Source organism: Acipenser ruthenus, chromosome 10, assembly GCF_902713425.1.
Source record: "Acipenser ruthenus chromosome 10, fAciRut3.2 maternal haplotype, whole genome shotgun sequence".
Lineage (NCBI taxonomy): Eukaryota > Metazoa > Chordata > Actinopteri > Acipenseriformes > Acipenseridae > Acipenser > Acipenser ruthenus.
Window position 1 is genome coordinate 20,786,119 of NC_081198.1, and position 13,976 is coordinate 20,800,094.

The window sequence follows — 13,976 nt, forward strand, 5'->3', positions numbered from 1 at the left end:
CAATGAGCACCTTCCCCTCCAGTGTCAGGCTCCTCTGTGTCCACAGCCCCATTTTCTGGCCCACTTTCTTTGAGACCTCCACCCAATTGCTCAGACCAGATCCTGTGGCGTCCATCCTTATACCTAAAACTTTTATAAAATCAGTTTTCACGCATACCCCAACATCCGGTACCCCCTCCCATCCCCCAAACAACATGCACTCCGACTTCTCCTTATTCAACTTGGACCCGGAGGCCACACAAAAACACTCACACTGCCACAACACTCGTTTAATTGCTCTCTCACTCACACACAACACATTCACATCATCCATATACAAGACGCACTTTGCCTCAGCTCCTCCACCCCCCGGGATAGCCAGCCCCCTGATCACCTTGTCTTTACGGAGGGCCTGAGCCAAAGGTTCCATACAACAGATAAAAAGCAGGGGGGACAGCGGGCAGCCTTGTCTTACTCCACTCTTGATATCAATTTGACCGGATAGCTTCCCATTGATACTCACTCTACTCCCTATATTACTATAGAGGAGACTTACCCACTTAACAATTTGATCTGTAAACCCCATTTTTCTCAAAACCTGGAGCATAAACTCATGAGAGATCCTGTCGTATGCCTTTTCCAAGTCCAAATTCAAAAGGCATACCGGCACCTTACGGTCCTGTGCAAAAAAGACAGCATCTCTCAGTAAGATAAGGCTATCCGTAATCTTCCGCCCTGGAACGCCACAGGTCTGATCCGGATGGATCACCTCTTCTATCACCGTCCTCATTCTGCAAGTTAAAATCTTAGAAAAACATTTGTAATCCACATTTAAAAGGGTTAGAGGTCTCCAGTTTGCCAGTTCCTCTTTACAGTTCTTCTTAAAGACCAGCACTATAATCCCCTGTCTAAAGGATGCCGGCATCTCCTCCTTCAGCAAAGTCTCATTGAACACCCTGGTTAAGTCCGGCCCAACCAAGTTCCAACAGGTCTTGTAGAATTCTCTGGGCAGACCATCCCCGCCCGGCGTCTTCCCGTCCCTGAAAGACTCCATAGCAGCAGCAGCCTCCTCCAGGGAGATCACCCCGTTCAATACCCCACCCTGACACACCCTCCTCTCCAACCCCTCCAACATATCACTCACCATGCTCTCATCAATCACCTTCCTTTCATACAACTTGGTGTAAAACCTCTCAGCCACATCTATCATGCCCTCCGTCTCCTTCCTCACCACCCCACTCTCATCTCTCAACCCATACAACACCTTACTGCCACTCATCACTTTCTTAAAGTACCTAGAGCACTTCTCGTTCTCCTCCAAATGCCGCACCTTACTCTCCACAATCACACTCTCGGTTCTCTTTACATGCAGCACTTTTAATTTGTTCTTAATCTCACACACATCACTCGCCACATTACACCCCATACTCCCCAATTCATACATCCTATTCAACTTCCTTTGCAACCGGCTCACCTTCTTTCTCTCCATTTTTGCCATCCACACCCCCACTTCCACAAAAAACTTTTTAATTTTATTTTTTATACACTCCCACCACTCACCCACTGAATCAAACATTTCTTTCAATGACTGCCACCCCTTGTACCTCCTCTCAAACTCACTCATAACATCCTTATTCTTTAACACACTCACATTTAACTTCCACACCCCTCTCCCCACCACACACACCCCTTCCAGTTTCACCTCCGCACACACCATCACATGGTCAGAATAAAACACAGGCACACACACACATGCCACCCACTCCACTTCCTTTGAAGAAAAAATAAAGTCAATCCTAGAAGCCCTCACACCCGTTGTATCCGACCACATGTATCCCGATAGCCCTGGATACAACCTCCTAAACCCATCTACTAATTGAGCATCCTGCACAATACTCCCCAACATCTTAGAGGTTTTATCCAGCTTCACACCCTCACCCTTCCTATCACTCACGCTTAACACACAATTGAAGTCCCCTCCCCAAATCACAATCTTTGATGTTTTCACAAACACCCTCAGTTTCTCAAAGCACTCAACCCTTTCATGCTTATCTGGCGAGGCGTACACATTTATAACCCTCACCTCCTTCCCCATCCACTCCACATCCACTACCACAGCTCTCCCACACTCAACCACAGTTTTACTTTTAATCTCTATATTTTTATTTTTGAATAACACAGCCACACCTGCATTCTTACAACCATTTGCCCCTGACCACACCGATGCACCATACACCCACATACTCTCAAATTCCTTATAAGCTTCTCTAAAGGGGAGACCACACTCCTGTAACAGCAGCACATCTGCCTTTACACTACCCAATGAATCTAAAATCATTTTGCACCTATCCTTACTCCTCACACTCCTCACATTAATAGTTGCTATGGACAACGCCATCACAACACTCAACCAAATTATTAGTGACCTTACCATTCTGAATTTGAAGACTCCTCACCCACTTCACCCGCAAAAACCTTCACCCCCATATTGTCTAAAAAGGAATCACTACCACCCTCCCCCGCTCTCCCCTCTCCCCCATACTCTTCTCTCAAGGACCCAACAGAGCTCGGCGACGAGCAGACCACCTCCGCTCTCCTGACCCCTCGTTTTTTTTTTTTCCTCCTTTCCACCACCCCCTCCGTCCTCACACCCCCATCCCCATCCGATTTCCTTTTACTTGGACCCTTCTCCTGATCCATCCCACTCTCACCCTCCTCCCCTTCTTCTAATACCTCCTCGCCCTCCCCTGCCCCATTCTTCCCTGAGCCCCCGGTATCTTGTGCCGCTCCCCCCCCCTGACTCCCTCCCCCCACTCCCCCCTATTGATCTGCACCTCCACCACACTCCCTGTGTCACTATCCTCATACTCCCCTTCTGACTCTGATACTGCAAGGTCCCTGGCTAGCTTACTTCTCATCCCCCCTTCCCCCCCATGCTTACTCTCTCCCTCTCCCTGCTCACAACTCTCCATCCACTCCTCCCCTCCCCCATGCTCACTACCCTCCTCCTGCCCCACCCCTTCACCCTTCTCCCTACCCTTCCCCTCTTCCTCTCCCTCCCTCGCTTTCTCCTCCTTCCCTCTCTCCCTCTGTCCCTCCCTATCCTCTCTTTCTCTCTCCTCCCTCTCACTCTCCTCCCTCCCCCTAGTCCTATTTGCAAAAGAGTGGGGACAATTACTAAAAAAATGCTCTCCACTCCCACACAAATTACAAGTCCTTTTCATCTCACACTCACTCGCCACGTGCCCCTCCTTCTTACAAACAGTGCAAATGATTTTTGTGCACCCAGCTGCTAAGTGACCCATCGCCCCACACCTCCTACACAATTTAGGCTGCCCAAAATAATGCACATAGCCTCGGTTATTCCCCAAGGAGATCTCCGATGGTATAATCCCATATCCCTCATACCCACTCCTATCCCTCTTCAAACTTACACGCACCCTCCAGGCTCCTGTCCATACATTATCACTATCAGTTACCTTTACTGCTTCCTCCACTGAATTACAGTACCTTGCTAGCCATGTACATACATCCTTACCCTCCACCATCTCTGAACCCATTCTAACTATCACCACCCTTTTTGATGTGTCTGTCAGAACTGTCAGCTGAAACTTCTTCATCACCTCACTTTGAAGAGACTGTTCAAACAGCCCCTGGCACCTCTCCATAGACTCTCTCTTACAAAAACTAACATCCCATTCATTCCCCTTCCCCACAGAAATCAAACAGTTCAACTCTTCAGGCTTAAATCCCAATTCCTTCTGCAGAATTTGCCGTGAAAACTCAAGCCGGTTTAGTTCAATTTTCTCCACCCCAATCATATACTCGGCTTTAATGCCAATCCTCAAACAATTAAAGCGACGCTCCGAAAACTTCCGGAAAGCCATCTTGATCTACACTTTACAACCAAACAAGAAACACAGATATAATAGAACAAAAGGCCCAGATAAGGTGCCCTCAAAGGGTCCCCCTTACCTGAAAAAACAGCAAAATACTTACCGAAACGGCCCCAACAACTCTCTCCTCAATAGGACCTCAGCTACCAGCAAACAATATTGCCACCGTTTACCTTACCTTACCTTACCATACCGTACCGTACCGTACCTTACCTTACCTTACCTATCTCTTCTCCAATCAACTGCTGCGGACAAGCCACACACACTTGATCTTAGCCAAGAGGCCGAGAAGCGATGGCGACTTGGCCCTTGCCCGGGGCCCCCCAGCCCGGACGGCACAGGGGGATTCAAAGGTGGGTGCAAAATTCCAAGCACAAGCAGACCCCCAAAAAACGGGCTGCTGCTTCCAGAGGGGAAATGTGCAATTTAAGCAGGAGAAAACAAAACAAAGCAAAAACACACACATAACACCAAAAACAAAACATAAACTGGCGGAGTGCGTCTTACAAATAGTCATGCCAAGCTGCTATGCTGTGCAAGGTGCCTTGGGTAACTACAACTGTGCCTCGCTGGCTGGCTGGCTTGCTAAGAAGGTCCTGGCATAGGGACATGTTCCACCACACTTGTCTGGTTAGCTGCATGCTCCCAGGAAACAAACTGCTGCTGTCTACATCATCACCACATGTGAATAAAAGAAAGAAAGACAGCAAGAAAGAAAGAAAGAGAGAAAGAGAGAAAGAAAGAGAGAAAGAAAGAAAGAGAGAAAGTAAAAACAGAAGTAAAACGGCGGGAAAACTTGCATCAACACTGGCACTCTCCCTCCAGCAGGGGTAGACAAAATGCTCACAGGAGAGATCCAGATCTGACTTTGACCAACGTTAGAGAAAGGTGTGCACCGTTCCCGGAGGTACTGCAATACCGGGCCGATGCGTGGAGTGGACGGAGCAAGCCCCTGTTCCATCTCCCGATTCCAAAAATCAATTTAATATATGGTCCCCTGATAGGGGACGTATCAGATATTAAACTGATAAGAACAGATTTTTTTTTTTTTTTTTTTTATAAATTTTATTAATTAAATATTCACAATACCATATCAGTTACAATACCCTCTAGACAAATCAGCACATAACAAATCACCATTCATTTCCATATATCCTTTTACCTTACTGAATACGGACATATTACATAATTATACATTCATTCCATCCACATAGTTCCAAAACATTTTGTACAGGCAAGTGTGTGTCCTCAAAGAACATCCTTCACCCTGTCCCCGTGAAACCAGACCCAGACCCATCAACCAGCCCGGTGACCCATTCCATCCCATCTTCCCATTGTTCCAGATGCCATTCCATCTTCACCTTCTCCAGGTCTCCAGCAGCCACATCTCGCAACACATAATCTTTCACAATAGACAGCGCAAGTTGTTTTGTTTCAATTACAGTCAAAAGTTTATTTTGCAGCACCAACAAGTTCCTTACTTTCCAGATTGCATCCTTTACACAGGTAATCACAACCCATATTTTGAACCAAAGTCCTTTGGGAAAAACTTTTTTACTGATCCCGTAGAGCACCATCATATCATCCAAGATATTACTATCCAGAAACAGGTCAGTGAAACCTACTACTTCTCTCCATAGGTTTATTGCAAAATGGCATTCTCGAAACAAATGCAGGCATGTCTCCTCCGCCCCACAGCCCTCTCTGGGACATCTAGAGGTTCTCGAGAGATTCCTTGCATTCAACATTGCTCTCACAGGCAAGATGTCATGGGCCACCAGCCAGGACAGGTCACGATGCCGATTCACTAGGCCAGGATGGGCCACATTCCTCCACACCCTCTTTGGGTCGGCAAGCATAGCACCCTTGACTGAACACATTTGTTCCCTTTCCTGTACAAAAACAGATAGTTTTTTTTTATTGAAAAACACATCCTTTCCACACTTCTCCATATCTCGGTCTTTTAAAAACCTTTTAATAATTGCATAGTGATACGGTATCTCAAACGCAGTGGGAACAGTCAATGAGATATTCATTATTTTCAGACTCCTGAGATACGATCCCAAAAAAAACCTAACAAAAAACGCCCCTTTACAGACTCCATTTACGCACATATCAAAATGAAAACATACATACTTTATCATTAAAAACATGAATATATCTGGCAACCCTTTACCGCCCTTTAGCTTCCCTTTACCCACAATCTCCCTTCTCAATCTCTCCCATTTTGATCCCCAGAAGAAGTGGAACAGCTCTCTCCTGAGAACACAAACCGTCTGCTTGGCTGGAGGAAAAATCATAGAGGTATACAACAAAATAGGCAAAATGACAGCTTTAACAATCAGAACCTTCCCTTCCAGTGTGAGGTTCCGCAACTTCCAGTATCCCAACTTCTTCTTGACTTTTACACCCACCTCCTCCCAATTCTTAGTTCCATCACCTACAGCCCCAAAATTGACCCCCAATATTTTAATACAGTCCCTCTTTACATTTAAGTCCTTCCCGACCGCCGTATCCCACTTCCCATAAAACATAATTTCACTCTTCTCTTTGTTTAGCTTGGACCCAGATGCCTTACAAAATTGTTCTGTTATAGCTAAAACTTTACTCACAGATGGTTCGTCAACACAAACAACATTCACATCGTCCATGTAAAGGGCACACTTGACTTCCATCCCCCCACTCCCAGGGATTCTAAAACCAGTGATATTTTTCTCCTTTCTCAGAAGCTGCGCTAGAGGTTCCATACAGCATATAAACAGTAAGGGGGATAACGGACACCCTTGCCTAACACCACAGTTTATTCCAACTGTTTTAGACAAAACCCCATTTATCAATATCCTGCTCTCAATCCCTTTGTACAGCAGACCCACCCAGGCTAGAAACCTCTCCGGAAACCCCATCTTTAGCAGAATATGAAACATAAACTGGTGCGAGATCCGATCGTAAGCCTTCTCCAAATCTAAATTTAATAAACAGATCCTCATATTTCTGTCTCTCGCGTAACAGATGGTGTCACGAATCATTACCAGACTGTCCGTGATCCTCCTTCCAGGCACAGCACAGGTCTGATCCGGGTCTATCACTTCCTCCAATACATTTTTCATCCTAAGAGTTAAAATCTTACTAAAAATTTTAAAATCCACATTCAATAGACTAATAGGCCTCCAATTCTTCAAATCTTGTTTATCGTTTTTTTTAAAAATCAGAGTAATTATCCCTTGAAACTTTCAGGCAAGATCTCTTGTTTCCCAAACTCTTTAAAAACCAAAAGAATATCCCTTGCTATAATATCCCAGAATTTCAAATAAAACTCCAAAGGAAGTCCATCACTTCCTGGGACCTTCCCTCTTTTAAAACTTTTCATTGCCTTCCCCACCTCCTCTAGAGTTAAATCTTCTTCCAGGTGTTTCCCATTAACCACTTTCCCCTCCAAGGCCCTCTCCAGCTCCTCCATTTTATCTTTCTCCCCCTCCCTCTCTCCATATAGTTCTTTATAAAACCCCTCAGCCACACCCAACATCTCCTCAGTAGTTGAGACCACAACACCATCCTTCTTCAACCCTCCCATTGTTTTGCTCCCCTCAACAACCTTTTTGAAAAAGAAACGAGAACATGTTTCATTTTCTTCCAACACCTTAACCCGACTCTGGAAAATGACTTTTTTACATCCTCTCTCAAAAATGTCTTTTAATTCTTTTTTTACCTGATTTATTTCTTCATTAAAGTCAAAACCCCTCTCCCTCAATCTATAATATCGGTTTAATCTTTTACTTAACCCTCCAATTTTCCTCTTTTCTTTTCCAGCCTTCCTCTTGCCCACCATAATAAAGAATTCTTTAATCCTTTTTTTAACTTCTTCCCACCACTGCCCTCCTGTTTCAAAACACCCCTTCAGAGATCTCCATTCCTCATACCTCACCTGGAATAAGGCTTCTATAGCCTTATCCTCTAACAGTGAAATATTTAGCTTCCACACACCCTTCCCCAAAGTGACACATGCAACCAAATCAATTTTTACATTTAAAACCAAGTGATCCGAAAAGAAAACTGGGCTCACTGTACAGTCTATACATTTAACCCCCTTGCTCACAAAAACAAAGTCAATTCTCGAGCTTTGTGTTCCATTATCCCTCACCCATGTGAACCCCTTCTCATCAGGCTTGTGCTTACGAAATAAATCAATCAATTTAAAATCTTTAACAATCTCGTTTAGTACCAGCGAGGATTTATCCAATTTGAAGCCATCCTTTATAGGTGCTTTCTCCTCCTTCCTAAGAACACAATTAAAATCACCTGCTAATACCACTGTTTTATTCCTCACTAAAACACCTCTTAAATCATTGAATAACTCAGTTCGCTCATGTACATTTGGTGATGCATATACATTAACAAAAACACAATCTTTCCCCATATAACAAATGTCTACTCTCAAAAGTCTCCCAGACTTCACCACAGTACTCCCTTTCACCACCAAATTCCTATTTTTAATTAAAATGGCTACCCCATCAGATTTATTTTCATCAGACCCACTCCAAAAGGATGGCCCATATTTCCATTTCTTCCCCATGTCCAAATAATTCTCCTTAAAAGGAAGACCACACTCCTGTAACATAATCACATCAAAATTCTGACTGCCTAAAAAGGACAAAACAGCCTCACCCCTCAGGCTGCTCTTCATACTCCTTACATTTATAGTAGCCACTGAAAGCGCCATAATAATAATAATAATAATAAAAAAAACATCCATTTTAAATCTAACTATAGCCACTACCAACATCTTCCAAGCATGGCCCTAGAAAAGGTGCCTCGTTCTGTTCTTTCACAGGATAATCTTCTCTTTCTGACCCTGAGGGGGAAGACACACCCTCAACCCCAAACTCACAACACACCACCCCATCATCCTGAGTCACAATATTTTTTTCCTGATCAGTTTCCTCAAAATAATCAAATTTCCTTTTTTTTGAATTTTCCAGTTCCTTCATTTCAAAGTCCTTGCTTTCATCCTCGCTCCCCAATGAGGACTCCAAACATATTAATAAATCACTTGCAGTACTACAAGGACTGCTGGGAATTTTGCACACCTCCTGCTGCAACTCTCCACCAGCCACCGCCCTACCAGGCCCTGCCTCCGGCTTCTTACTTTCAGCTGCACCTGTTTCACCCTCAATTACCTTCTGCCCCTCAGGACCAATCACCTTAGCATTCCCCACATTTGGATCTGACTCCACCCTATCCTCTTCCACCTCCTCACCTGATGAAGACACAACCAAATCCTCAACCAAACACCCTTTCAAAACGACTTTGTCCTTGTCCTGAACCTCTTTCCCTACATCCTCAGTAGTGCTTTTTTCCCCAACCTCACCATCTTTAACCACCGCCACACCTGCATTGTTGTAATCCTCTTTCAACATGTTAGCATATGATTTGGGGCAGTTCCTAAACAAATGAGATGTTTCACCGCACAAATTGCACTTCCTTTCATTCGTACATTCAGCATAGACATGGCCAACACCCCTACACTTTTTGCATATTATCTGTTTACAAGCCTCACGAAGGTGCCCCATTTCTCCACAGTTTCTACACAACTTTGGCTGACCCTGATAGTATACCAGCCCTCTATTTTCACCAAGCACAATAGTCTGAGGAATATGCTCCAAACCACCATACCCCCCATAGTCTGGTCTCTGTACTACTGGAATCTTCCAGGAACAAGTCCAAATCCCCTCTGCATCCATCACTTTCACAGGTGACCCTTTAACTGTACAAAAACGTGCTAACCAAGTAGCCACATCCTCTGCTTCCACTAGCTCATTAAACATCTTTACAAACACAGTTTTCACTCCAGTGTAACTTAACCTCTCTACATTAAACTCACTCAACAAACCCTCATATCTCTTTTCCTCATACCTTCTCCAAAAATATTCCATGACAGAAGAACTCATCAAGCTCACATCCCACCCCCTCCCTCCTGGAAGATTAATAAGACAAAAGATATCACCAGGCTTAAGGCCCAGCTCTTTCTGTAAAACTCGCTTGGAAAAATCAGTTCTAGTGACCAATAAACCCTCACTTTCTTTCAAACAAAACCTAGCACAATGGTGCCTCCGCACTCCTACCCTAGTAGCGGCCATCACCACAAAATTAGAAAAGAGAAAAAAACGCCACCAAAAAAAAAGATAAGCCCCCGAAGGGACTTACCCCCCAGCTTCCTTCCTCTGTCCTGTCCTACTCTCTCCTCACAGCAACCGCAAAGAACCAAACCAGAACCTGGGGGAACAAAACAAAAACAAATTATATAACACAAAAATATACAATTCTCAAATAAGTTTCCGCAACCAAATGCTATCGCTTCCAACCAAGAGATTCCCCGCACGCAGGTACTACACTTGATCTGAGCCAAGAGGCCGAGAAGCGATGGCGACTTGGCCCTTGCCCGGGGCCCCCCAGCCCGGACGGCACAGGGGGATTCAAAGGTGGGTGCAAAATTCCAAGCACAAGCAGACCCCCAAAAAACGGGCTGCTGCTTCCAGAGGGGAAATGTGCAATTTAAGCAGGAGAAAACAAAACAAAGCAAAAACACACACATAACACCAAAAACAAAACATAAACTGGCGGAGTGCGTCTTACAAATAGTCATGCCAAGCTGCTATGCTGTGCAAGGTGCCTTGGGTAACTACAACTGTGCCTCGCTGGCTGGCTGGCTTGCTAAGAAGGTCCTGGCATAGGGACATGTTCCACCACACTTGTCTGGTTAGCTGCATGCTCCCAGGAAACAAACTGCTGCTGTCTACATCATCACCACATGTGAATAAAAGAAAGAAAGACAGCAAGAAAGAAAGAAAGAGAGAGAGAAAGAAAGAGAGAAAGAAAGAAAGAGAGAAAGAAAAAAAAAGAAGTAAAACGGCGGGAAAACTTGCATCAACACTGGCACTCTCCCTCCAGCAGGGGTAGACAAAATGCTCACAGGAGAGATCCAGATCTGACTTTGACCAACGTTAGAGAAAGGTGTGCACCGTTCCCGGAGGTACTGCAATACCGGGCCGATGCGTGGAGTGGACGGAGCAAGCCCCTGTTCCATCTCCCGATTCCAAAAATCAATTTAATATATGGTCCCCTGAAAGGGGACGTATCAGATATTAAACTGATAAGAACAGATACTACACTTGATCTTAGCCAAAAGGCCGAGAAGCGATGGCGACTTGGCCCTTGCCCGGGGCCCCCCAGCCCGGACGGCACAGGGGGATTCAAAGGTGGGTGCAAAATTCCAAGCACAAGCAGACCCCCAAAAAACGGGCTGCTGCTTCCAGAGGGGAAATGTGCAATTTAAGCAGGAGAAAACAAAACAAAGCAAAAACACACACATAACACCAAAAACAAAACATAAACTGGCGGAATGCATCTTACAAATAGTCATGCCAAGCTGCTATGCTGTGCAAGGTGCCTTGGGTAACTACAACTGTGCCTCGCTGGCTGGCTGGCTTGCTAAGAAGGTCCTGGCATAGGGACATGTTCCACCACACTTGTCTGGTTAGCTGCATGCTCCCAGGAAACAAACTGCTGCTGTCTACATCATCACCACATTTGAATAAAAGAAAGAAAGAAAGCAAGAAAGAAAGAGAAAGAAAGAGAGAAAGAAAGAAAGAGAGAAAGAAAGAGAGAAAGAAAAAAAAAAGAAGTAAAACGGCGGGAAAACTTGCATCAACACTGGCACTCTCCCTCCAGCAGGGGTAGACAAAATGCTCACAGGAGAGATCCAGATCTGACTTTGACCAACGTTAGAGAAAGGTGTGCACCGTTCCCGGAGGTACTGCAATACCGGGCCGATGCGTGGAGTGGACGGAGCAAGCCCCTGTTCCATCTCCCGATTCCAAAAATCAATTTAATATATGGTCCCCTGATAGGGGAAGTATCAGATATTAAACTGATAAGAACAGATACTACACTTGATCTTAGCCAAAAGGCCGAGAAGCGATGGCGACTTGGCCCTTGCCCGGGGCCCCCCAGCCCGGACGGCACAGGGGGATTCAAAGGTGGGTGCAAAATTCCAAGCACAAGCAGACCCCCAAAAAACGGGCTGCTGCTTCCAGAGGGGAAATGTGCAATTTAAGCAGGAGAATACAAAACAAAGCAAAAACACACACATAACACCAAAAACAAAACATAAACTGGCGGAGTGCGTCTTACAAATAGTCATGCCAAGCTGCTATGCTGTGCAAGGTGCCTTGGGTAACTACAACTGTGCCTCGCTGGCTGGCTGGCTTGCTAAGAAGGTCCTGGCATAGGGACATGTTCCACCACACTTGTCTGGTTAGCTGCATGCTCCCAGGAAACAAACTGCTGCTGTCTACATCATCACCACATGTGAATAAAAGAAAGAAAGACAGCAAGAAAGAAAGAGAGAAAGAAAGAGAGAAAGAGAGAAAGAAAGAAAGAGAGAAAGAAAGAAAGAGAGAAAGAAAAAAAAGAAGTAAAACGGCGGGAAAACTTGCATCAACACTGGCACTCTCCCTCCAGCAGGGGTAGACAAAATGCTCACAGGAGAGATCCAGATCTGACTTTGACCAACGTTAGAGAAAGGTGTGCACCGTTCCCGGAGGTACTGCAATACCGGGCCGATGCGTGGAGTGGACGGAGCAAGCCCCTGTTCCATCTCCCGATTCCAAAAATCAATTTAATATATGATCCCCTGATAGTGGACGTATCAGATATTAAACTGATAAGAACAGATACTACACTTGATCTTAGCCAAAAGGCCGAGAAGCGATGGCGACTTGGCCCTTGCCCGGGGCCCCCCAGCCCGGACGGCACAGGGGGATTCAAAGGTGGGTGCAAAATTCCAAGCACAAGCAGACCCCCAAAAAACGGGCTGCTGCTTCCAGAGGGGAAATGTGCAATTTAAGCAGGAGAAAACAAAACAAAGCAAAAACACACACATAACACCAAAAACAAAACATAAACTGGCGGAGTGCGTCTTACAAATAGTCATGCCAAGCTGCTATGCTGTGCAAGGTGCCTTGGGTAACTACAACTGTGCCTCGCTGGCTGGCTGGCTTGCTAAGAAGGTCCTGGCATAGGGACATGTTCCACCACACTTGTCTGGTTAGCTGCATGCTCCCAGGAAACAAACTGCTGCTGTCTACATCATCACCACATGTGAATAAAAGAAAGAAAGACAGCAAGAAAGAAAGAGAGAAAGAGAGAAAGAGAGAAAGAGAGAAAGAAAAAAAAAAGAAGTAAAACGGCGGGAAAACTTGCATCAACACTGGCACTCTCCCTCCAGCAGGGGTAGACAAAATGCTCACAGGAGAGATCCAGATCTGACTTTGACTAACGTAGAGAAAGGTGTGCACCGTTCCCGGAGGTACTGCAATACCGGGCCGATGCGTGGAGTGGACGGAGAAAGCCCCTGTTCCATCTCCCGATTCCAAAAATCAATTTAATATATGGTCCCCTGATAGGGGACGTATCAGATATTAATACTCTTTTATTGAGATTTTACATTTTTTACATTTACACCCATTCGTTTTTTCATTCATTTTACATTTCTTTTAAAGATGACATTCATGCATACAGACATACATTTTGTTTTAAAAGCATTTAAAATACATTTAAAAACACCAAGACAATTGTGCTTTGTACATGGTTAAAACAGACACAGATTAAAATCAACATGAAAAAAACCTGTGCTGTTTTAAAAGTGACTGGAAAAAAAGAACCATCTATAAAAAAACAGTGCTTGTGAGGGCCGGGGAGTGCTCTCTAAAAAGGTTCAAAAGTGAACATAAAACTATATTACTAAAACAGGGACAGGGGAAAAGGGACAGTGTGTAAAACAGTGGGTTAAAATTCTAAAACTTTAAAACACTTAAAATGTAACTTTTAATAGTTGACGTTAAAAATCTTTTAGACACATTAAACAAAACAAAACAAAATCAAATAAAACATTCAAAATAAATCAAATAAAAATCCATAAAACTGAAACAAAAAGACTACATAAAACCAGGGCACCGTTCAAAAAACGGTCATGCCAGCTAAAAAGGGCGGAATGCTGGCATGACAAAATAAATAAATGGCTTAACGGTGCCCCGTAGTCCCGCT

The 13,976-nt window shown here is 44.6% G+C and overlaps 4 non-coding genes and 1 pseudogene across 4 annotated transcripts; all 5 read right to left on the reverse strand.

Annotated features, from left to right (window-relative positions):
• Positions 1 to 4,760: 4,760 nt before the first annotated feature.
• On the reverse strand, positions 4,761 to 4,944 carry LOC131738450 (U2 spliceosomal RNA). The gene has a single exon (XR_009329974.1). It is a non-coding gene; the product is annotated as a U2 spliceosomal RNA (small nuclear RNA).
• Positions 4,945 to 10,880: 5,936 nt separating this feature from the next.
• LOC131739286 (U2 spliceosomal RNA) lies at positions 10,881 to 11,071 on the reverse strand. Its single transcript, XR_009330454.1, has one exon. It is a non-coding gene; the product is annotated as a U2 spliceosomal RNA (small nuclear RNA).
• Positions 11,072 to 11,660: 589 nt separating this feature from the next.
• LOC131738222 (U2 spliceosomal RNA) lies at positions 11,661 to 11,851 on the reverse strand. The gene has a single exon (XR_009329786.1). It is a non-coding gene; the product is annotated as a U2 spliceosomal RNA (small nuclear RNA).
• A 601-nt stretch (positions 11,852 to 12,452) lies between these two features.
• Positions 12,453 to 12,643, reverse strand: LOC131738318 (U2 spliceosomal RNA). The gene has a single exon (XR_009329882.1). It is a non-coding gene; the product is annotated as a U2 spliceosomal RNA (small nuclear RNA).
• A 574-nt stretch (positions 12,644 to 13,217) lies between these two features.
• Positions 13,218 to 13,372, reverse strand: LOC131738821 (U2 spliceosomal RNA; annotated as a pseudogene).
• Between the last annotated feature and the right edge of the window lie 604 nt (positions 13,373 to 13,976).